We start from the raw sequence: 26,930 nt of genomic DNA on the forward strand, positions 1-26,930 counted from the left end.
AGAAATATCCTAAGTTGACCAATATAAAAGAAAAGATTTTCTAACAAACAAAGGGGGGACCGAAAAAAGAGAGCAAAACCCTCATTACCAACCCTGATTTCTTCTCCCACAGATATTACACATACACAGACATATTTTCACAGATCAATAAACGGTGCTTCTCCAAAGTTTCATTGTCACCCAAAAAAACCAATTCACAATTGTACATATTCCTTTTTTACAAACTGCAAAACCCTTTCATGAGGGCAATTCAAAAAAACCTTGTAACCATACTGATACAACACCAACTCTAAGCTAACAACAATATTGTGTTTGTGTTTCTTTTTGACAGCATAACATGTAACAACTCAAGGCTTGCCATAAGCAAAGTCAGTGCAAATCGAGCAAACACCAAGAGGATCTCCACTCCGGCCCACCATACGAAACAAACGCACTCACCGGAGGAAGCAACACAGCCACCACCACCACAACCGCTCGACCTCTCCTCGCGAATACCCACACGCCTTCTCCGCCACCGGCGACACACTCAGCCGCTAGCGCCGGCGCCACCCTCAGACCACCGTCGAAACCATCCTCCAAATCTGGAACCACAACGACCAATCACGGACCTTCACGCAGTCCTTTCACATCTCACCGTTCCAAGCATCGATCCGACTCTTTTGGATTCCATTCACTCTTTTTCCACAATAATCTGCATCAAACACTCTCAATTTCCCTTTTCTTGGTTCACCAATTATCCCTGTACATATTGGATGAAGGTAGTCCTGAGGTCCTCTAAAGAGAACTCCACGAGGGAGTCGAATACCAGGGCTGGATATTCCCTTTTTGTTTGAATTCCTTGACTTTGTTTGTGTTAAATTGTGTTGGTGTCATAAATATAACAGGTTATTATCACAGCTGGAGTGGCAAGAAGGTGCGTTTGCAAGCAGAGGTTCCTGGGTTCGATTCCCCTTGGCAACAATAATTTTATTAGTTTGTCTATTCACGGATCCAGTGCTGCTCACCAAAACAGGACACCATACGCCCTCGCCCTCCCAGCCGCTTGATCTCCCTCTGTTCAGATCTAATGCGCCAAAACGGGAGGTGCACCATGGAGCTTCACAGGCGCATTGCATAGGATTACTGCCAGGTTTGTATATATTATTTTGTTATATTATTTAATTATTAGGATTAGGTTTGGTTAAGTGTATTTAATTTAATTAATTTTTAATTTAGGATTAGAATATCAAACTAGGATTAGGATTAGGAATATAACATTTTCCCCGATTATTCGATTATGTCAATTATTCGACTTAATTGATTCAATTAATATTAAATCACAAAAACCCTAGAAAGGTTATATGCATTAGGGTTTGCCCGATCCCATTGCTCATTTGGTGAAACAGTAACATTCAATCTAATTCTCTCCTCGACCCGACTAAAACTATTAGTCGCATTAGACGAGAGATAAAAATAATAAAACATTAACATTAATTCTCTCCTCGACCCGACTAAATCTATTAGTCACATTAGACGAGAGATAAAAAATGTTTAATTTAAAACACAATTAATTTGCTGCCCGCGACGATCAATCTATCGATCTGAGTAACCAGCAATGCCCCTTAATTCGTTAGCTAGACTGACCAAATCTATTGGTCACTGCATCTAACGGTGCCATATCAAACCAGGGTTGTACGCCCAAAACATCTAAAACACACTAAACCACGACACTACGGATTTTCATCCTTTCCAATCAGGCAATTCATAATGCCTTTCAAATCAAATTCAAAACTACGGTAGGCCATTCAAAAAGCCTTCAAACACCTTCGCATCAAATTCTAAGGCGTACAACCCTGTGCCCGAACTACGTTGACTCTGATCCTCCATAAGGAGGTACGTAGGCACTTGGTAACAAGGCGAGTCTCCCCCCTTAAAATTTCAATTCATCCCTAAATTGTATTTTTTACCCTTTTTAATTCATTAGCTATAAACCTCATAATGCCATAAACCTTATCTTTACAATGTTAGCCTTTAGGAAAGGGTTGAGGGTGCCTAACACCTTCCCTCGACCTGATTATAATAACTTACCCCGATCTCTAAACTGCGTAGGGTTTCCTATTCGCCCTTCAGAATAGGTGGCGACTCTAAACCTTTAATTTTTAGGCAGGTTGCTACAGCTGGCGACTCTGCTGGGGAACACTGGAAATGGTGAATTATTATGCTCCTAGGTTTTGGCAGGGTTTAGGTTTGGCAAATTATTTAGGTTTGTGGCTAGCTATTAGGGTTTGGCTAGTTTGCCTAAATTAGGGTTTGGTTTAGGATTTAGGTTTTTCTTTTTTTTATTAAATATTTAAATGTTTATTTATTTATTTATTCATCTGCAATTTATTCATTCATTTACCGCAACTTCGTTCATTTACATTCAATTTAATTAAATATTTTTATATTTGTTATTTTATTGTATCCTGTTGGGATATTATATATTGCGTTAAACCTAAGCGTGGGAATTATATTTAAGACCAGAGGGGAATTACATCGCCTACGAGTCTTATTATAATTCCACTTAGAGTGGGTTGAATATCCGGAAAGGTCTGATACGAGGCTTGACCTTGTTGAGGGCTGGACTTGGTATTTGGCTGATCTCTCTGGGAACCTACCCCTAAAACTCGAACCTCATGGATAAATGAGTTGTTCTAAAATCCAAAGAGACAAAAAGTTTCGGCGGCTACGAACGACCCCATGAGACCTTCTAGAACATACCAATGGGAAGGGTAGGCACCCTAAGCCGTTACGTCGAACCTATGAACCTAGGGCTTATGTGCTTACGTGCTTATTATATATGCAATTTATATACTGCGAATGTCCTGCGTTTAATTTTTGCAGGTATACCTACGCGTTCCCTGGCCTGCAGGGACCCCATTTCTAAGACCATGTCCTTACCACGAAGGACACCTCCTTTTACGCACGTCAATTGGCCTCTCGATGGCCATGCGATTTAGTGACCGTCATGAACGGTCACCCTGTGCTTACATCCACGCATTCCCTAGCCTGTAGGGATTCTAATTCCAAAATTGTGCCCTTCATACGAAGGACCTCTTCGGTGGCATACGTCAACTGGCCTCTCGATGGCCATGTGATGCAGTGACTGTCTTGAATGGTCACCCCGTGCTTACTTTTATGTACTCCCTAGCCTGTAGGGATTTTTCTTTTACGTCCATGTGTTTTTACGACGACGTGTCCTTCCTATGAAGGACGTCCTCATTAATGCACGTTGATTGGCCTCGCGATGGCCATGAGAGCTGGTAACTGTCTTGAACGGTCAACCCGTGTTTGCTCCCGCACCCTCTAGCTTGTAGGGTCTTGGATTTCCATCTATACATCTTCAATCCCTAGACTGTAGGGATTTCTCTTCGTTCAATATCGTCCTTAGATAGGTTGCGTTCCGCATAGAGAACCTTCCCACGAGGGACAACTTCATTGGTACACGTCTATCGGCCTCTCGATGGCCATGAGACTTGGCGAATGTCTTAAACGGTCACCAACCGCTACCTTCTACATACTCCCGAATCTAAGGGATTTCCATTGGCGTGTCATAGCATCTATCTTGCAAGTATTTCACGAGGGTCTAATTTTCGCCTCTAAGGTTATCCCTAGGATTACACGTCACACGTTTGCATTGCATACAAGGAGTTATAATACAAGGAGTCTTGTGCATACGCATGCATTTGCATTTTCATGCATCCATACATTTACATTGACATTTACATTTGCATTCATATCTTCGCCCGCACCCACACTTACCGTGCTAGCCGATTTCCCGAGATTCGTGGAGAAAAAAACTAAAGAGGAGAAAGAAGGAGGATAAACAATTAAGAATGATCTTAAGGAAAAGAGGACGCCTTTCACCATGTCAGCCACATGTCCACGCCTTAAGTCGTAACAGGATTGTGAATGCAACAAAGGTTATTATTGAGCAAGGATTAGTTCAACAACGAAGTTCCCTCATAGATACACTCAAGGGGTATCTAGTCATAAGGGGGTTCATCTACGAACATAGCAAACTTACAAGGACGCTCTACGATAACCTGGGGGCAAGGATCAGTCCAACTGGGGCAATACCCTGAACAAAGGCGCATAACTACGATGGAGGAAAGGCGACGTATGTTAACTCCACGCCAAGGGGAAAAAGGGTCATAGGCTATCTTTATCAATCTACAAACGCTGGAGGTTACAAATGGTGTGATACTGTCCTTCAGAAAAAGTAAAAGAGGTTCAGTCAAAGGAAACTCATGAAGTTCCGATACGACGAAAACCCACCGCTAATAATTTATTCCCGACAGGTTTGACGTGCCCAAGGAAAATTCGAGATTACCCTTTACTTCTACAAGTCTAAGAACTAAGGAGTAAAACATGGTCTACTAATTTACAAAGGAGAGTGTCCCCAGGATCAATAGGTGTTTATCATGTCAGAATTTCAATCCTCACGATCGCTAAGTGTTACTCAAGATAAAAGTTGTACCTTCGGATTAGCAATTCTAATGGGATGACCATGCAGGTTTTGAAATCAATTCATTCGCTCACTACAACGACTTTCAATTTCAAATTTAGGATTATTAACAAACTGAAGGGAGAATGACGAATACAAATAACTAAGTCCAGCTAAACGTATGCTTTCAAGGTAAGACCGAGCCAAGGATGTACAGGCATTTTTTTAATTCCTAAACAGTGGAGATATAAGGATGTTAATCCCTCGTCACCCTCTCGAGCCAGGAGTTGGAGTTTGTTTCTACTTTTCAAATAAACCTTGATTTTAACCAGGGGCATGGTAGATTTCAATTAATTCAATGGTGTATTTTGGTTGTCAAAGAGAATCAGTAAACCCAAGCAAGGATTCAAGCAAAGGTTCAAGCATAAGGTTCAAGCATATCTTATTCCTCGCGTTCATCCAAGATTGAGGGAGCAATAGAGACAACATTCACAACATCTTCTTCCTCAACACATCATTCAAAGATCGAGGAAATATCAAAGTCGAAGCTCGCAAATCAACATAGCAGTCACAATATGCAAAAGAAAAGGAGAAAAACGCCCGCTAAGTCAAAATGGAAAATTTCATAAAAGAAAAGAAAAAGGACTTAGGAAAAAATTAGGGCATCCCGATGGATCAAACTCGAAAGAGTTGGTTCATGCAAAAATAAGGGATAAAAAAAACAACGGCGAAATACAAAGGATAATCTTGTGACTGCTAAACCATCAAAGCTTCACAGCAATGCTTGGATCTCTACAATATTTTCATCAACGCTTGGGTCTTTACTAAAGGCTTCTGCTCAACATCAAAACCAAACTGATTCTCTTGCAAACAAAGCGCATCCATTGGATTAGGCGAATTTTTAGGATTTGGAGAACATCAAGGAGAAAGGGGTGGGTTAAATAAATTTCGAGCCTTATATCCGTTGTTTCTTAAAACCGTGAACCAGGCCAAGCTACAACATTCAAAAGTCCTAATTGAGGCAAGGTTAACTATGAAAGCATATTAAGCAGGATTCTGTTATCATTGACTCCTAAGGTTTGTTAAAACTATTCCTAACCACTGCGCTTCTTCAAGCGTTCTTTTCAAAACCATCCAGTCCTAATTCATAACGGACTTCGATTTCAAAACTTGCATACACATCGCATTGGAGTTACTTCTCAAAGGGTACAACGTCACCTACGAGTATACACTTAGCATCGAGGAGATCTCGAAATTGGTTTAATCAAAGGCGATCTTTCTAATAAAGACTCTGGAATGGGGGGAATCACATCTAGGGGGTTCCCCTTAACAGGGGCAAAAACTCAAGGATCGCATGGGAATACGAGCAAAAATCCTATTAACTTGGGGCATTCTTCCTAAAGGTTCAACTGACTTGGGGCACACCTCGAAGCAATAACAAACAGGGGCATGTCAAACATGGGAAGAATTCAAATTCAAAGGATAGAACACTATGGATAGCCCTCCATATCCTGGAGATCAAGGGCGTACCCTTCAATTCAAACGTCGAAGCATATGGCAAGGTTATTGCTCGGGGCACTTCCTTCATGGCTTGGAGATCATAGGCATCTTTTTCCACTAAACATTGGGGCATTGGACATCAAATCCATAAGGTAAACAATTCGAAAGGTTAAAGGTGTGGAGAACCTCAAAAGGTGAAAGACATGGAGGACTTCATAAAATCAAAGGCGTGGAGTAATTCAAGGAGTCAAACTGGGGCAAGGCGCACAAAAATAAGGGAAAGGCGTTCTCGCACTTTACAACATCCGACAAATCTTTCTCCAGACTACGATCTTCAAATTTAAAAAAAAAACAGGAATTGGGAAATCGCGCTAGCATCCAACAACCATCCAACATCAGCGAGCTATATACGCTTGGTTATCAACAACCTATCATTGGGGCATCATGCAAATACATACAAATCATGCATTACATACATTGGTTGATACATTACACCGTAACTTTTTTATGTAATCTTCTTTAAGACAAATCTCACGATCCTTTCTAGGAGCCTCCTCAAGCAGTCTTATTCAAGACAAATTGTCATCCTTTCTAGGAACCTTTTCAGGTAGTCTTCTATAAGACATAATTTTTCTAAGAACCTTTTGGGGTAGTCTTCTTTAAGACATTCTTTTTCTAAGAACCTTTTTTAGGTAGTCTTCTTTAAGACATTCTTTTTCCAAAAACCATTTTAGGCAGTCTTCTTTAAGACATTCTTTTTAAGAACCTTTCTAGGTAATCTTCTCTAAGACAATCTCCGTCATTTTCCAAGAACCTTTTCAGGTAGTCTTCTTTAAGACATTATAAGAACCTTTTCAGGTAATCTTTTCTAAGACATTCATCGCCATTTCCAAGAACCTTTTCAGGTAGTCTTCTTCAAGACATTCCTTTTCTAAGTACCTTTTCAGGTAGTCTCCTTCGAGACATTCTTGTTCTAAGTATCTTTTCAGGTAGTCTTTTTCAGAACAATTTGGCATCCTTTTCAGGAACCTCTTCAGGTGGTCTTCTTTAAGACATTTTACGGACCTTTTCTGGTAGTCTTCTTCAAGAAATTCCTTTTTCTAAGTTCCTTTTTAGGTAGTCCTTCTTAAAGACATCTTTCAGCCTTTTCAGGTAGTCGTCTTTAAAGACATTCTTCATTCCTTGCTAAGAACTTTTTTAGGTGGTCTTCTTTAAGACAAATTTCTATCCTAAGAACCTTTTCAGGTAGTCTTATTTAAGACGAATTTTCACATCCATTCCAGAAACCTTTTCAGGTAGTCTTATAGAAGACATTATTTCGTTCCACTCATTACATCAGTCAACATACACTTGAGCATAAGCATTATCCACATTATAAAGCCGGCATAAGCATAGCCGTGGTGTAGGGGCAAACATGGATTAAACAAGTTCAATGGGTTTAAGGAGATAAAATCCCGGGATTGCATAAGCATACATACATACGCATTAGCATATGCATATCATCTAGTGCATTCAAAAACTACGAAAGTCTAGTTTTCAACCCTCGTGTTATGACAGGTGTATTTTCCGATCCTCGTATCGTGAGTTCTCAACCCTCGTGTTGTGACAGGTGTATTTTCCGACCCACGTGTCGTAAGTTTCCAACCCTCGTGTTATGACAGGTGTATTTTCTCCGACCCTCGAGTTGTGAGTCTCCAAACAGGTGAATCTTTTTCATACAGGTAAGTTTGCTAGAACTATAGCAAATGATCTCTTCTCATACAGGTACGCTTGTCAGAACCATGGCAGGCAATTCTTTTCATACAGGTGACTTTGCTAGAACTATAGCAAATAATCCTAATGGTGCAGGTGAGTTTGCGATAACCCTCGCAAATGACCCTATTGGTGCAGGTGAGTTTGCGATAACCCTTGTAAATGATCCTATTGGTGCAGGTGAGTTTGCTATAACCCTAGCACAGGATCCTATTGGTGCAGGTGAGTTTGCGATAACCCTCGCAAATGACCCTATTGGTGCAGGTGAGTTTGCTATAACCCTAGCAAAGGATCCTATTGGTGCAGGTGAGTTTGCTATAACCCTAGCAAAGGATCCTATTGGTGCAGGTGAGTTTGCGATAACCCTCGCAAATGATCCTATTGGTGCAGGTGAGTTTGCTATAACCCTAGCAAATAATCCTATTGGTGCAGGTGAGTTTGCTATAACCCTAGCAAATAACCCTAATGGTGCAGGTGAGTTTGCAATAACCCTCGCAAATGACCCTATTGGTGCAGGTGAGTTTGCGATAACCCTCGCAAATGATCCTATTGGTGCAGGTGAGTTTGCGATAACCCTCGCAAATGACCCTATTGGTGCAGGTGATTTTGCGATAACCCTCGCAAATGATCCTATTGGTGCAGGTGATTTTGCGATAACCCTCGCAAATGATCCTATTGGTGCAGGTGAGTTTGCTATAACCCTAGCAAAGGATCCTATTGGTGCAGGTGATTTTGCGATAACCCTCGCAAATGACCCTATTGGTGCAGGTGAGTTTGCGATAACCCTCGCAAATGATCCTATTGGTGCAAGTGATTTTGCGATAACCCTCGCAAATGATCCTATTGGTGCAGGTGAGTTTGCTATAACCCTAGCAAAGGATCCTATTGGTGCAGGTGATTTTGCGATAACCCTCGCAAATGACCCTATTGGTGCAGGTGAGTTTGCGATAACCCTCGCAAATGACCCTATTGGTGTAGGTGAGTTTGCGATAACCCTCGCAAATGATCCTATTGGTGCAGGTGAGTTTGTTATAACCCTAGCAAATTATCCTAATGGTGCATGTGAGCTTGTTAGAATCATAACAAGTGATCCCTCTTACAAGTCCTCGCTATGTAAGACTCAGGCTTTAGCAGGACGGTTCTTTTCTCTCACGCTCGAGCAACAATATTTTCAAAAGGTTTCTCAAACGGGTTTATCACGTTAGTCCCTCGGCAGTGATCTTCTTCGAAACATCATCAATAACACACAAAGGTTTTATCTTTCTTTTCAGAACTACTAACATACTTCAATTAACATAACTAACAATCATGCATCATTCAACTAACATACCTCATTCATACATTATGCATATACATACATGGCTCTCATTTATTTTGATAAGCTCACTGCACCAGGCATCGCATGCATCATAACATTGCATAAAATTCAGGTTGCCTTTTTAGGCCACACTACAATCAAAGTAAGTGGTTCCTTTCGAAAGCATCTACTTCACATCCTGATAAATGGTATTTACCTTGGATGGCATCTGTAAGCCCATCTCCCATAGAACTTTTCCCGACAAACGCAAATTTCAGGGCATTTTCAGTGTTCAATCATCTTCTACCTTTAAGATCACAATAGGCAGACGTGCCTATCCGACTCTTCAGGTTTAAGAAGATTGAACAGGGGCAGCTGACATACCCCAAAATTTGCCCGATCAGATCTACGTCTCTTAACCCATCAAGAGTCAAAATTAAGAGCCATAGGAATTGACATTTCTATTGTCAAACTCGCTCTCTTATAAATCAGGTTGTGTTAAAACAAGGGCGTGATTAACAGGTGTTTAGGACCCAAACGTTGGGCCCAATTATTACAAGGATTTATCATTTTTTTGGGGTATTTTGGGTTTTCAGTAACATTTGTCTTGATTATTATTATCATTTTTATTTTATTTTATCATGACTAATTATTAATATTTAACATTATTAATTTTTGTTAATATTAGGTTTTTTAATTAGATTTTATTAATATTATTATTATTAGGTAGAATTAGGATTAATTAGGTTTTATTTTAAATAGATTTTATTAATTATTAGGATTATTAGTATTATTATTATTATGATTATTCATTAATTTAGTTGGGCAATAGGCCCATTAGGTATAGAAATATCCTAAGTTGACCAATATAAAAGAAAAGATTTTCTAACAAACAAAGGGGGGACCGAAAAAAGAGAGCAAAACCCTCATTACCAACCCTGATTTCTTCTCCCACAGATATTACACATACACAGACATATTTTCACAGATCAATAAACGGTGCTTCTCCAAAGTTTCATTGTCACCCAAAAAAACCAATTCACAATTGTACATATTCCTTTTTTACAAACTGCAAAACCCTTTCATGAGGGAAATTCAAAAAAACCTTGTAACCATACTGATACAACACCAACTCTAAGCTAACAACAATATTGTGTTTGTGTTTCTTTTTGACAGCATAACATGTAACAACTCAAGGCTTGCCATAAGCAAAGTCAGTGCAAATCGAGCAAACACCAAGAGGATCTCCACTCCGGCCCACCATACGAAACAAACGCACTCACCGGAGGAAGCAACACAGCCACCACCACCACAACCGCTCGACCTCTCCTCGCGAATACCCACACGCCTTCTCCGCCACCGGCGACACACTCAGCCGCTAGCGCCGGCGCCACCCTCAGACCACCGTCGAAACCATCCTCCAAATCTGGAACCGCAACGACCAATCACGGACCTTCACGCAGCCCTTTCACATCTCACCGTTCCAAGCATCGATCCGACTCTTTTGGATTCCATTCACTCTTTTTCCACAATAATCTGCATCAAACACTCTCAATTTCCCTTTTCTTGGTTCACCAATTATCCCTGTACATATTGGATGAAGGTAGTCCTGAGGTCCTCTAAAGAGAACTCCACGAGGGAGTCGAATACCAGGGCTGGATATTCCCTTTTTGTTTGAATTCCTTGACTTTGTTTGTGTTAAATTGTGTTGGTGTCATAAATATAACAGGTTATTATCACAGCTGGAGTGGCAAGAAGGTGCGTTTGCAAGCAGAGGTTCCTGGGTTCGATTCCCCTTGGCAACAATAATTTTATTAGTTTGTCTATTCACGGATCCAGTGCTGCTCGCCAAAACAGGACACCATACGCCCTCGCCCTCCCAGCCGCTTGATCTCCCTCTGTTCAGATCTAATGCGCCAAAACGGGAGGTGCACCATGGAGCTTCACAGGCGCATTGCATAGGATTACTACCAGGTTTGTATATATTATTTTGTTATATTATTTAATTATTAGGATTAGGTTAGGTTAAGTGTATTTAATTTAATTAATTTTTAATTTAGGATTAGAATATCAAACTAGGATTAGGATTAGGAATATAACATTTTCCCCGATTATTCGATTATGTCAATTATTCGACTTAATTGATTCAATTAATATTAAATCACAAAAACCCTAGAAAGGTTATATGCATTAGGGTTTGCCCGATCCCATTGCTCATTTGGTGAAACAGTAACATTCAATCTAATTCTCTCCTCGACCCGACTAAAACTATTAGTCGCATTAGACGAGAGATAAAAATAATAAAACATTAACATTAATTCTCTCCTCGACCCGACTAAATCTATTAGTCACATTAGACGAGAGATAAAAAATGTTTAATTTAAAACACAATTAATTTGCTGCCCGCGACGATCAATCTATCGATCTGAGTAACCAGCAATGCCCCTTAATCCGTTAGCTATACTGACCAAATCTATTGGTCACTGCATCTAACGGTGCCATATCAAACCAGGGTTGTACGCCCAAAACATCTAAAACACACTAAACCACGACACTACGGATTTTCATCCTTTCCAATCAGGCAATTCATAATGCCTTTCAAATCAAATTCAAAACTACGGTAGGCCATTCAAAAAGCCTTCAAACACCTCCGCATCAAATTCTAAGGCGTACAACCCTGTGCCCGAACTACGTTGACTCTGATCCTCCATAAGGAGGTACGTAGGCACTTGGTAACAAGGCGAGTCTCCCCCCTTAAAATTTCAATTCATCCCTAAATTGTATTTTTTACCCTTTTTAATTCATTAGCTATAAACCTCATAATGCCATAAACCTTATCTTTACAATGTTAGCCTTTAGGAAAGGGTTGAGGGTGCCTAACACCTTCCCTCGACCTGATTATAATAACTTACCCCGATCTCTAAACTGCGTAGGGTTTCCTATTCGCCCTTCAGAATAGGTGGCGACTCTAAACCTTTAATTTTTAGGCAGGTTGCTACAGCAGGTACTGTAGATGATGATGCACCCATCCTTTGAGTGATCATAATGGTTTTAATGATGAATTCGGTGTTCAGTAGAGTCTTGTAGTTTGATCCCTGGGGATATCTTTTTAGTGGTCTCTAATGATGTTGTCCATCCTGAAGTTATATCAATCTTCATCAAAGAGAAGGTTCAAGAATCCAATGAAGTGTTAAAGTCAAAGATAATATCACTACTACAAAAAACACATTTAACCTCGACTACAAAAGGGATTCTACCTCAGTTTCACATCCGAGATAATGAAGGGCATCATGAAAACTTGCCAACTTACCCACCGTTTTTTTATCCACCGAGTGGAAAGTTGAAATGATCATTGGTTCGATCTCCATCAACAACATTTTTTATTTTCAAAACTATATAACACGAACCACATGCCTCTTGGTGTTTGTTAATATCCCAGGGGAAAATGAAGTATTTACGTCGGTTTGATATTATAACCGAGGGGTATAGCCTCATTTTTAATTTGTTTTAAATCATATTTTGACTGGTCTATATTTTTTTACATAGAAACTACAAGTTTTATGACTGAATGAGAATATTATGTTTTATACATAACATAAACACATAATACCAAATTACATTTTTTATAAAATCAAATGTACACATATCCAAAATGGTTCATAAAGAGAACATATACCTATTTGAAAACAGAACTATATAATGCGTAGAAAACATATAATCACATTTGGGATGCATAAAACCTCTACCAAGGGAACGTATACATATGTGAACCTATATATACTTGAACCTATAATGATAAAACCTCTATACAATGCTTACAACAACTAAGAAAAACTAGCGTTGTTAAATTCATAATAGATAGGAAGACACAGGTCCAACATGATCGGATGTTGTCTATATCTTGTTGTCGGAATGGTGTTTTGTCACTAAATTCCTATATTAAAAAAAATTAATAATGATAAACTAACAACAACAACATTAACTTAAAAAATATAAATAAATTATGTGTATATGGATAAATTTAATATCTTAAGCCATGAACTAATAATGCCTCTAGAGACACTCTTTAACATAAGTCTAATAATGTAGTATTCATAAGAAAAATTGTCGGGTTATTTTCGCAACTACAAATAATTTTGATATAGTTAATAATTAATACACGCAAAGCACAAATCATACATTATCGAAAAATAAAAGAATGTCAAAAAGTTTCAGTAATATTTAATTTTGGATATCCTCTCTCACTTCTCTAGCACCTTGTCCTGCACATCCTGCAATATCCTCTCTCGTTCCTCCAGATGCACCCTCTCACATTTCTTTGGATTTCACTTCTCCATCGCCTCCTGAGTCCCTTCTCTCGCTCCAATTCTAATACCTCCCCCACCTTTTGAGTAATTGTTTATTCAACTTCTTACTTACAATTTACTTCAATGCTTGTTTGCGATGGTCCGAAAAATAACCTCAAGTCGACACCTCTTCCAAGACCACAAACACGCCTACCATGCTCCTCGGTTCCAATCACTTCTACCAAGATGTCATGACGCTCTTGTGGAATAAAGATAACATCTTTGGAATTTTCAACAAGTACATACTATGACACATATAAAAGTTCATTTTTACCAAATTGAATAAACTAAAATAAGTATGGTTAAAAAAGTATCTACTTACAATCTTTTCAGGCACTTCGCATGTAGCCTCTTATTCAAACTCGCCTCCTGGTCTTTGATGTATCAACTTCCATTTCTCATGGCGAGATGGTTGAGATGGGCAGCGAGAAAGGCTTATGGAAGAATCTGTAAATGCAAGCTTCTCAAGCATAGTGTGTTTTGATGAAGACAATATGGACATCAAGCTTTTATAAAGGATGTGCAAAAAGAATTTCAAGTATCAAGCAAAAATACATCATTTCAAAATCTTGAAGAATTTGTGAAGATTCAAGGATCAAGCTAAAATGTCAAAGGTATAAACAATACTCACTTTGACATATAATTGTTCACAAATATATTTTCATGCATATCATAATCATACTACAAAGTGTCATCCCTCAAAAGTTCATTTAAAACCTTTTTCATAGTTAAAATTCAAAATAAAGGTTTTAGGAACCGGGTTGTCCCTATGGGGGAACCGGTTCCCAGCATTCTCAATTTTCAGCATTCTGTGGTTTACTATGGGGAACCGGGTTGTCCCTATGCAGGAACCGGTTCCCACGTTCAAAATTCAAATTTTCTGCTGTAACGTTCAGCAGGAACCGGGTTGTCCCAGGCAGGAACCGGTTCCTACTGAACCAGTGTGTTTTTTCATTGCATGATCTTATTCAAACGAATTCTTTTTCATACCACTTGATCATTGCATTGTTTCATGGAAAAATAACCATTCAAAGAGGTGTTTAACACACTATAAATTCTACATATTTCAAAATCATTATTCACCTTCTTCATTAACAATTCATACTCATAAATTTCATTATTTCCAAGTGTCCACAAACCAGAATTTTTATATGAAACTTTCTACACACATTTTCATAGAGAATTCATTCAAAGTTTCATGCATACATTATTGTGAACACTTATATTCAGTTTGAGAATTGTTTATTTGAAGAAGAAGATCAATCCAAGATTGATAGTGCTATACAAACTTCATCTAAATCTCTTGTAAAAGTTCAAAGAAAATTATCTCCTTACTATCCAGGATTGTTGGAAGTAAGTGGTGTGTTTGAAGAGGATTGTTCTTCATTCACATTAGTGTTGATTGATCTTAAAGGTGTTAAGAACCTTTGATCACCCTATAGGTTAGATAGTAGGCATAGGCTTGTACAATAATTCTAACTATAGTGAAATCTCTTTCGTGTTTGAAAGGGGACTGGAGTACTCTCGGATTGTGAGGGGAACCAGTATATATCGTTGCGTTCTTTACTTTTCCGCACTTTATTGCATTCATCACCATTACCAAAGAAAAGAAAAGAACCTTACAAAAACCTTCAAACACTTAACCAAAAATTATTAGAAGTATTCTCATAAAACCGATTAAATTTTTGAAAACCTAATTCACCCCCCCTCTTAGGCGCAATCTTATACTTACATTTGGTATCAGAGCAAGTTATAGGTAACTTGTTCCTAAAGATCCAGAATGGCTTCCGCAAATCAAAGACCGGTTTTCAAAGATGGTGGTTCTAACAACAAGCCTCCATTGTTTTGTGGTGAATATTTTGACTTTTGGAAAATCCAAATGAAGGCTCATCTAGAAGCACAAGGAGAAGAAGTTTGGGAGGCTGTCCTACAAGGTCCTCATGTTCCTACAACGGTCGTTAATGGTGTTGGATCGGAGAAACCTAAAGCGTCATGGGATGATAATGATAGAAAAAGGGTTCTTGCTGACAAAAAGGCGATCAGTCTTCTTCATGGTGCTCTTAGTATGGATGAATTCTTCCGAATATCAACATGTACAACATCAAAGGAAATTTGGGATACTCTTGTAGAAACTCATGAAGGTACCGCTGAAGTTAAAAGATCAAGGTTGAATACTTTAAGCCAAGAGTACGAACTGTTTAGAATGAAGCCCGGAGAAACTATTCTCGATTTGCAAAAACGATTCGTACATTTGACAAATCACTTGAAAGCACTTGGTAAGACTCTTACTACCGAAGAACTTAATCTTAAAGTGCTCAGATCTTTGACAAGGGAGTGGCAACCAAAAGTGACGGCGATATCCGAAAAGAAGAATTTATCAAAACTTACTTCCGCAACATTATTTGGAAAACTTCAAGAATATGAGACAGAACTTGGAAGATTGGAAAAGCATGAAAACTTAGAGAAGAAATCCAAAGGCATTGCATTAAAAGTATATTCAATAGAAAGCAAAATGAAAGATGCATCGGATGAAGATGAAAACTTCTTGCTTCTTGTAAAAAGGTTAGGCAAATTTTTTGGTAATAAAAATAATATTGATAATACTAACTATGTCAAAAGAAAGAAATTCTCAAAGCATAAAGATAAGGAAGCATCCACTTCATCACAAGAAGTTACATGCTATGAATGTGGGAAACAAGGACACATAAAGCCGGAATGTCCAAAGCTTTCGAAGAAGAATGTATTCAAAGGCAAAAGGGAGTTCAAAAATAAAAAGGCCTACATAGCATGGGAAGATAATGAAGTAAGTTCCTCATCGGACTCCGATAATGACGAAAGTGCAAACCTAGCACTAATGGCATCACACCACTCCGACGATGAAGAAGGCGAGGTTAGTTATGATAATTCTCTTTTTGATAATGGTGCGCAAGGTGCAATAGAAGAATTATTAAAAGAATGCAAAATTCTCTATAAAACTATCTCATCTCAAAAGAAAATAATATCATCGTTAGAAGAGAAGGTTAAGATAATTGAAGTAGAACATAAAGATGACAAAGAAAAAATGATTAGTGTTCAAGAAGATAATGTTGTATGCAAGAATTGTGAATCACTTTCCTTCCAAATTGTCCAATTAAAACGTGTTTTAGAAAGATATGAAAAAGGGCAAATTGGATTGGAAAATGTTCTTAGCACACAAAGATACTCCAATGATAAGAGCGGACTTGGTTTCTCTAAATTTGATAAACCAACATCCAATAAGACTATCTTTGTCAAGGCTAGTAACCAACCAATTCAAGAGAAAGTGATTAAGCCTAAAGTAATGCAACATTATCCTAAAAGGAAGAACTTTGTTAAGAAGAAATCTTATCCTCCTAGATATAGAAGTAACTTTGAACCTACTTGTTTTTATTGTGGTATTATTGGTCACACACCCAATGCTTGTTATGTAAGGAACTTTAGTGTTCCTAGTGGACATTATGTATGGGTGAAGAAAGGAACTAACTATGATGGACCCAAAGCCATTTGGGTACCTAACAAAACTTAATTTGTTTTGTAGGTTTGCTTGAAGACCACTTCAAACCTATGGTATCTAGATAGTGGTTGTTCAAAGCATATGACGGGTGACCTAAACCAATTTTCAGATCTAAGGTTAAAGGCCAAGGGTTTTGTCACTTATGGAGACAACAATAAGGGAAGAATTCTTGGCAAAGGCAAAGTTGGTGCACCACCTTTCACATCCATTGAAGATGTTCTTTATGTTGAAGGACTAAAGCATAATCTTCTAAGCATTAGCCAACTTTGTGACAAAGGCTTCAAGATCAAATTCACTAAGGAAGAATGCTTGATCATCGATGAAGTCACCAATGAGGTAAAACTCAAAGGTACAAGAATTAATAACATTTTTATGATTTCTTTAAATGATTTATCTTTGAAAGTAAAATGTCTTTTGGTAAACAATAATGAATCATGGTTATGGCATAAAAGAGCAGCCCATATTCATATGGATCATTTAAATAAGTTAACCAAACATGATCTTGTCATTGGCTTACCTAAGATAAAGTTTGTCAAAGATAAACTATGTGATGCTTGTCAAAAGGGAAAGCAAACCAAATCATCTTTCAAACCAAAGAATGTGGTGACTACAACAAGACCACTTCAATTGTTGCATATGGATTTATTTGGTCCATCAAGGACAAGAAGCTTCGGAGGTAATGTATACGCTTTAGTTATTGTTGATGATTATTCTAGATATTCTTGGACTTTGTTTCTTGTGCAGAAAAGTGATGCTTTTAGAGCCTTTAAGAAGTATGCAAAACAAATCCAAAATGAAAAATCATTAAAGATTGTATCCATAAGAAGTGATCATGGTGGAGAATTTCAAAATGCATCGTTTGAAGAATTTTGTGAAGAACATGGTATCTCTCATAATTTTTCAGCACCAAGAACTCCACAACAAAATGGAGTAGTTGAAAGGAAAAATAGGTTTCTAGTGGAACTTGCAAGAACAATGCTTAGTGATGCAAATCTTCCTAAATATTTTTGGGCGGATGCGGTTAGTACGGCATGTTATGTTGGAAATCGAGTAATCATTAGACCTATCTTAAAGAAGACTCCATATGAACTCTTCAAAGGAAGAAAGCCAAACATTGCTCACTTTCACATTTTTGGATGCAAGTGCTTTGTTCTCAACAATGACAAAGACAATCTTGGTAAGTTTGATGAGAAATCCGACGAAGGTATATTTCTTGGTTATTCTCTTTCTAGTAAAGCATATAGAATTTATAATAAAAGAACTTTAACTATTGAAGAATCTATGCATGTATCTTTTGATGAGACTAACACTTCCAAAGAGGAAATAGTTGTTTGTGATGATGATGATCCTTTAGATTTACCCCCGGAAGAACCTTCAAATGATACAATTGTGAAGGCACCGGAAGAACTTTCAAATGATATAATTGTGAAGGCACCGGAAGTACAACAAGAAAGTGTACAACAAGAATCAAACACCAATGATCTACCAAAAGAATGGAGAACTCATAGAGATCATCCCATTGATAAAGTTATTGGTGATATTAGTCAAGGAGTTGCAACAAGATTAAATCTCAAAGATGCTTGCTTACACATGGCTTTTGTTTCTCAAATTGAACCTTCCAAAGTTGATGAAGCCTTAGGAGACGATCAATGGATAAATGCAATGCAAGAAGAATTAAATCAATTCGAAAGAAATCAAGTTTGGGAACTTGTTCCTAGACCAAGTAACAAACACATCATAGGTACTCGATGGGTGTTTAAGAACAAACTTGATGAGAATGGTATAATTGTTCGAAACAAAGCAAGATTGGTGGCCCAAGGTTACAATCAAGAAGAAGGAATCGACTTTGAAGAAACATTTGCTCCGGTTGCAAGGTTAGAAGCTATTCGTCTTTTACTTGCTTATGCATGTTCATTAAATTTTCAGCTTTATCAAATGGACGTCAAGAGCGCATTCTTGAATGGCTACATCAATGAAGAAGTCTATGTCAAACAACCCCCGGGATTTGAAGACTTCAAGAATCCTTCACATGTCTTTAAGTTGAGAAAGGCTCTTTATGGATTAAAGCAAGCACCTAGAGCATGGTATGATAGACTTAGCAATTTTTTGTGTGAAAAAGGTTTCGAAAAGGGTAAGGTTGATAAAACTTTGTTCATTAAGAAAATCAAGAGTAACACTTTATTGGTTCAAGTCTATGTTGATGATATCATTTTTGGATCGACTAACAAAGAAATGTGTGAGGAATTCTCATTGATGATGCAAGGAGAATTCGAGATGTCTATGATGGGAAAGATGAACTACTTTCTTGGACTACAAATTAAGCAACTCAAAGATGGAATCTTTATCAATCAATCCAAATATTGTAAAGAACTATTAAAGAAGTTTGATATGGACAATTGTAAAGCAATGAATACTCCAATGGGCTCCGGTACATATGTTGATCAAGATGAATCCGGTACTCCAATTGATATTACCAAGTATCGAGGTATGATTGGTTCTTTATTGTATTTGACGGCAAGCCGTCCTGACATAATGTTTAGTGTTTGTCTTTGTGCTCGCTTTCAAGCAAATCCAAAGGAATCACATCTTATGGCGGTTAAAAGGATCATGAAGTATCTCAAAGGAACAACCAACGTTGGCTTATGGTATCCTAAAGGTAGTGTTTGCAATTTAATTGGTTATTCTGACGCGGATTATGCAGGATGTAAAACTGATCGTAAAAGAACAAGTGGTACTTGTCACATTCTTGGAAATGCATTAGTATCATGGGCTTGTAAAAAGCAAGCATGTGTTGCTCTTAGTACGGCCGAAGCAGAATACATAGCAGCGGGTAGTTGTTGTGCACAAATTCTTTGGCTTAAGCAACAACTTCGTGACTACGGACTTGATCTCGGATGTATTCCTCTTCGATGCGACAATACAAGTGCTATAAATATTACAAAGAATCTGGTCATGCATTCAAGAACCAAACACATAGACATTCGACATCATTTTCTTCGCGATCATGTGATTAAAGGAGATGTTGAAGTCACTTTTGTAGATACTCATAATCAACTTGCGGATATCTTCACCAAGCCTCTCCCAAAAGAATCGCTTTACAAAATTCGACGAGAGCTTGGAATTTTAGACGAAGGTGATGTTTAAAATTTATTCGTCATTTTCATACATCAAAGGTACACGTTTCTAAATTTTTAAAGTTAAAAGTGCTTTATAAATGTTCATTCATTATGACTTGGTAAATATGTATGATATGTATGCTTTATATTTCATAAAATAAAAGATTTTGGAAATTTTCAGTCCAGGAACCGGTTCCCATGTAGGGACGAACCGGTTCCCCATACTAATTTCCAGAGGCGTGTTTTCTTTGTGTCTCAGGAACCGGTTCCCATGTAGGGACGAACCGGTTCCCACGTACATTTTCCAGATTTTTGCTTATCTTGTTTGGCTGTACATGAAGGTATGTGTGGTCATTATTGTTTTGCCTTATTCTTTCTATTTATTTACTTTAGTTCACACCACACATTTATTCTCTTTTACTCTCATTCACACACATTTACTTTCATTATTCACATACATTCATCTTCATCTTCTTCAAACACCCTTCCACCTCCATAGTCAAACCCCATTCAAAGCTCCATTATCTCACCATAACTCTCCAAATTAAATTACCCACTACCTCTAAACACTATATAATCCTCCACTCTTTCACACAATTCACTCAAATCCTTCTTCACTCACCAAATCCTAAAACCTCAACTTAAACCCTAACTTTCAACTCCTTTCAACAATGGCACCCAAAGTTTCAAGAAGTGCAAAGGGAAAGAACAAAATGGGAGAGACAAGTGAAGATCCTCAAGAGATCCAACCAACGGTCAAGAGTCGGAGACTCACATTCAACATCCGGAGTCGAAAACTCCTTGCGGCAAAATACGGTAAACTACCCGATTTCCCTAATCACAGCTTCAATTTTCCGGGTAGACTAGCTAATGCAGGGGTAGCTAATTTTGTGCTTGACCATGGTGATTATTATCCGGATTTGGTTAGAGAGTTTTACCACAATCTTAGGATAGTAACCGATGAATTTGATGATTTCACATTATTGTCAAAAGTTTCAAATAAGGAAATATGCTTAGATGTTGAGGAATTTGGAAGAGTGTTAGGAATTCCATCTCAAGGCTTAGTGCTCCTTCAAGGTAACATACCGGAGGATTGGCAACCGTATAGTAAGATTGATGTTTTTGTGGATATGTGCCGACCAACTCAACGCGAGTCAGTTCGCCAACAGCTTGCTATCAAGTTTAACATGTTCGGTTCAAGCTTATCAGTGAGTGATAGGATGCTCCATCTTATCATTGCTTATGTTTTATTTCCAAAGAATTCTAACCATTCCAGGGTCAATGAGTTCGAGTTGATGGTTTTGCTTGCTCTAAGGCGGGGCATTGAAGTCAATTGGGCGCTTTCAATTATGCGCCACATGCAGCTTATGGCTTCCCTTAAAGGAGGCTTACCTTATGCAAGGGCCATCTCTCATATTGTTCGGAATGCTGGTGTTCTTCTCCAACGGGAACCAAAGAAAAATATGGATGAACAAGAGTGTGCTATCACCACCGCTACCGCTCTTAAAAATACAGGAATAGTTACGGATCGTGAAGGTAGATTCGTTTACAAAGTTGATTTTGAGCCAGCCATGCCACAAGATCCTCAACGTCCCGATGGTGGATACACAATGGATATGATGTTTGCCAAGCTTTGTTCTATTCAAACATCCATTGATAACAACAAGAGGGAGAATAACTATGAGCATAACCTTATGAGAAGACAAATGCGGAAAATTCAACGGACTCAAAGGCGTATCTTAGCTCATTATGAGGGAGAGGAAGGAAGTAATGAAGAAGAAGAAGAACAAGAGGATGATGATGAAGAACACATGGATGAAAGTGACTAAATTATGTGCTTTAATTTCTATGTAATGTTCTCTTTCTATTATTCGTATTTTACTTATGCGTTCTAGACAATGTTCCATTTATGTTCGTGATGTTTAGGACTATTTTATGTTTTATGTTGTAATCGTAAAAAACTACGTTTCGTATCGTTTGTAGTATTTCATTTTTGTGTTATCTTTGTGGTATTTTACATTGTGTTATTTTTCATATATACTTTTTATCTTTTTCCCCATCCTTTTTGATAATAACAAAGGGGGAGAAGAATATGCATGTGTTTTTGTTGTTTTGTTTCAAAGATAAATGCAGGCCATTGTTAAAATTATCAAATAAAACTCATCACCATAAATCAAGGAATCATGGATTTAGGGGGAGTCTCTAACATAGGGGGAGCCTTGCATTGTTCAACATAATTTCAAAAGCAAAACAACTTTTTCAAAATATTTTCAAGACTTGGTTGTCATCATCAAAAAGGGGGAGAATGTACATGCAAGCTTCTCAAGCATAGTGTGTTTTGATGAAGACAATATGGACATCAAGCTTTTATAAAGGATGTGCAAAAAGAATTTCAAGTATCAAGCAAAAATACATCATTTCAAAATCTTGAAGAATTTGTGAAGATTCAAGGATCAAGCTAAAATGTCAAAGGTATAAACAATACTCACTTTGACATATAATTGTTCACAAATATATTTTCATGCATATCATAATCATACTACAAAGTGTCATCCCTCAAAAGTTCATTTAAAACCTTTTTCATAGTTAAAATTCAAAATAAAGGTTTTAGGAACCGGGTTGTCCCTATGGGGGAACCGGTTCCCAGCATTCTCAATTTTCAGCATTCTGTGGTTTACTATGGGGAACCGGGTTGTCCCTATGCAGGAACCGGTTCCCACGTTCAAAATTCAAATTTTCTGCTGTAACGTTCAGCAGGAACCGGGTTGTCCCAGGCAGGAACCGGTTCCTACTGAACCAGTGTGTTTTTTCATTGCATGATCTTATTCAAACGAATTCTTTTTCATACCACTTGATCATTGCATTGTTTCATGGAAAAATAACCATTCAAAGAGGTGTTTAACACACTATAAATTCTACATATTTCAAAATCATTATTCACCTTCTTCATTAACAATTCATACTCATAAATTTCATTATTTCCAAGTGTCCACAAACCAGAATTTTTATATGAAACTTTCTACACACATTTTCATAGAGAATTCATTCAAAGTTTCATGCATACATTATTGTGAACACTTATATTCAGTTTGAGAATTGTTTATTTGAAGAAGAAGATCAATCCAAGATTGATAGTGCTATACAAACTTCATCTAAATCTCTTGTAAAAGTTCAAAGAAAATTATCTCCTTACTATCCAGGATTGTTGGAAGTAAGTGGTGTGTTTGAAGAGGATTGTTCTTCATTCACATTAGTGTTGATTGATCTTAAAGGTGTTAAGAACCTTTGATCACCCTATAGGTTAGATAGTAGGCATAGGCTTGTACAATAATTCTAACTATAGTGAAATCTCTTTCGTGTTTGAAAGGGGACTGGAGTACTCTCGGATTGTGAGGGGAACCAGTATATATCGTTGCGTTCTTTACTTTTCCGCACTTTATTGCATTCATCACCATTACCAAAGAAAAGAAAAGAACCTTACAGAAACCTTCAAACACTTAACCAAAAATTATTAGAAGTATTCTCATAAAACCGATTAAATTTTTGAAAACCTAATTCACCCCCCCTCTTAGGCGCAATCTTATACTTACAGAATCTTACAGCTCTAGTTCTCTTTGTTTTATTTTTCCATTAATCATTTTTTTTGCTTTAGTATATCATATCCTCCACAAGATAATATGTGTGGATAGATATTTATAGCTCTGTTTTCCTTTCCTTTTTTTCTCTTAGCCAAGATGCAGGAGTGGATAATATTAAGTCAAATCATAAAATTTATAATAAATACTGTAATATTGGTCTATAATTTATCTTTCCAATCACCGTCAATGTCATGCCAGTTATCTATCAAATGACTAACTTTGCTTATACCCGGTAATCTTGTGTAACCCCTTAAATCAATAGCATTTTCACCCTAAGCCTTACCAGTTATTATATTAATATCAACTGGGAAGCAAACACTACTTTCATGGGCTTTTGTCACTTGATTGAGGCCAGTCTAGTTTTTCTTTTACTTTTAGTATTATTAGAGGTTATGGTAGAGTTTGTAAGTGAGGTGCTTGTCTAATCGCCCATGTTTGTCTAAATTAAAAACTATATTACTCAAATAAACAAATCTCTAATAAGGAACCTAATGCATATGAATTATACTATACTCAAATTAAATATAATGGATACAAAATATATAAAAATATAACAGAGATACCAACATGAACTTCAAATTAAGCTACATCACCCAACACTTCATCCAAAATGATCCTGACCATAAAAATATACTAACTACAAATGGGAGTCTGTTGTTCGTACTAAACAAATCAACAAGTTATACTCAAAACAACAATGGGTAATATAACACACAACACTCCATCCAAAATGATTCAGACCATAGAAATATACTAACTACAAATGTGAGTCATTTGTTCATACTAAACAAAACAACAAGTTATACTCAAAAGAATAATTGGTGATATAGTTATACTCAGACCTTAGCTATATAGTTCTTACTATATAGTACTTACTAACTATATTTATACTCACACCATAGAAACATAGCAACTAGAAATATAGTTCTTACTAAACCAAACAATATCATTTTGGTGGTATTACCACTTTAAGAAACCCTATCTCTAGTTAGTACGTAACATCATTTCTATTTTGTAAGAACTATGGTTAGTACATTTCAATGGTATTACCATTTCTATGAACATTTACTCAACCTAACACCATTTTAGTGATAAACAACATCTCAGTGGTGTGTTACATACTGAAAACATGATGACGAAGCTTCAACAAGTTAGGTTTGTAGAGTTGATATTCGATTTGATGTTAGAATAGATAATATAATCTGAGTTTTGATGAAAATGAAAATCGCCTAGTTTTTTTAAGAGAATGACAATTAAACGAAGGTAAATGAAAAGTAAAAGTCTAGTTCTGAGAGAAGTACTCATGCAAAAGAACATACACGTCGGGTTTTGGGCAAAACCGAGGGAATAGATAAATTAAAAAGTAAAAGATAGAAAAATGTCATATTCTGGGAATTCATGTAAAAGAACATACACGTCGATTTATGGAAAAAATAATGAGGGAATAGATTAATTAAATATTAAAAAATATATATTAAATAAAAAAGGCATTTAAAAATATTAATTTGCAAATATTCATTTGTAAATATTCATTTAAAAATATTGATGCAAAAGATATTATCCTTTGGTTAGGCAAAGTAATTAAGGAATTATACAAATTAAAAATAAAAAAATTAATAGATAAAAATGGCATTTGAAAATATTAACTTCGTAATTCAAAATAACAAAAAAAGGGAAAAGTGAAAGGCGTCAAGTGAGAAATAGTAACTCGCTTTGACCCTAAAAACAGAAAATGCAGTACCAGGGAATCAAAGTGAGGTCCCTAGTAGATATATTCCCTCGATTTTGAGAATAACTGGGGTAATAGGTTGTATATATTAAATAAATAAATAAATTATGGTGCTCCCATGACATATATCCCGGTAATTGGTTTGTCGAGATGGAAGTTTTGTCATAAAATGTATTATTTGTAGTAGTGTGTAGCAAGGATCTTGAAGCTTTAAAGTTGTGAAAGAGATGAAGTGTGAAAGTTTGTTCGATCGATCGTGTGCTTAGTGCGGTGTTTGAGTGATTAGATTATTATAAAAATGTTAGGGTAACTCAAAAGTTACCAAGGCAACTCTCACACACTCACATGGACCTTCTTACTTGGACAAAATCACAAAAAAAATGTTTTTCGCATATATCTAATTGATTACAAGTCTAAATAATCAATCAAGAGTGAAACTTACATTGGATAATTGATTATCCATTATACCTAGTCGATTATCTCCATTGTAACGCCTCATAATCAATTATTAGAGTTGATAGTCGATTGGTAACCACACAATTAGAAAATATTCCATTTTTGCGTTGTATGATCTATTATAATTATGTCATAATCGATTATGAGCATTAAAAATCCCATAGATTATTTTCCCTTTTGAGCTACATTAAATTCTATATGAGGAGATGCCTCCTCACTATTTCACCCAAAAAAAATCAATTGTAAATCATTCTTTTCTCACTTTAACATCTCTCTCTTTTATTCTTTCTTTCACTTGAAGTTGTTGTAGTGCCGTATTAATAAAATACATTTGTGAGGTTTCTATTGCACTTGTGTTCTACTATTTTATCAAGAGTATGATTATCTTGAAGTTTTCTTGGTTGACTATTGAGGTTGTCGTTGCAAAACATTTGTTTAGATCGTTAGCTTAGTTCGTGAAAAGCTTCACATGGATCATCCTATGAAAATCTTTCAGGCGATTGTTATAAGATTCACGATATAACCTAGCAAAAGCTCAAAATATTTTATTAGTGAAACTCTCAATAAGTTTTTCTTCTTGATGAGAGGAGTTGGCCAAGAGATCGACATAACCTCTATAAATTATGGTGCATTCTCTCTTATCCCTCTCTATTTACTTTCGGTCATTTATATTTCTTTCCTTCTATTTGTTGATGCTTCTAACTTTATATTTTAACTATATTAACACAAGCAATTGTTTTAGTAATTAATCGTGAATTTTGAATAACACAATTCACCTCCCCCCCCACCCCACCCTCTCTCTCTCTCTCTCACACACACACACATATGTGCTTAGAGTCACTTGTTCAACAACAAACACTTCATATAGTCCAATAAATATAGTCTAATCGTTAACATATTCCCGTTCAATAATATCATAATTTTTTAGTAAGTCTGACTCTTAAAGATACATGATCTTCAATTTAAAAAGATGACTTCATAGATCTTTTGTCCTAAAAACTCTTGTGCCTACTATATACTATATGAAACTATTATCTTCTCTTAAATCATTAGACCTTGTTGATTGTATTCGAAATTATCTTGGATTCAGGAAAAAAAT

Source organism: Vicia villosa, linkage group LG1, assembly GCF_029867415.1.
Source record: "Vicia villosa cultivar HV-30 ecotype Madison, WI linkage group LG1, Vvil1.0, whole genome shotgun sequence".
Lineage (NCBI taxonomy): Eukaryota > Viridiplantae > Streptophyta > Magnoliopsida > Fabales > Fabaceae > Vicia > Vicia villosa.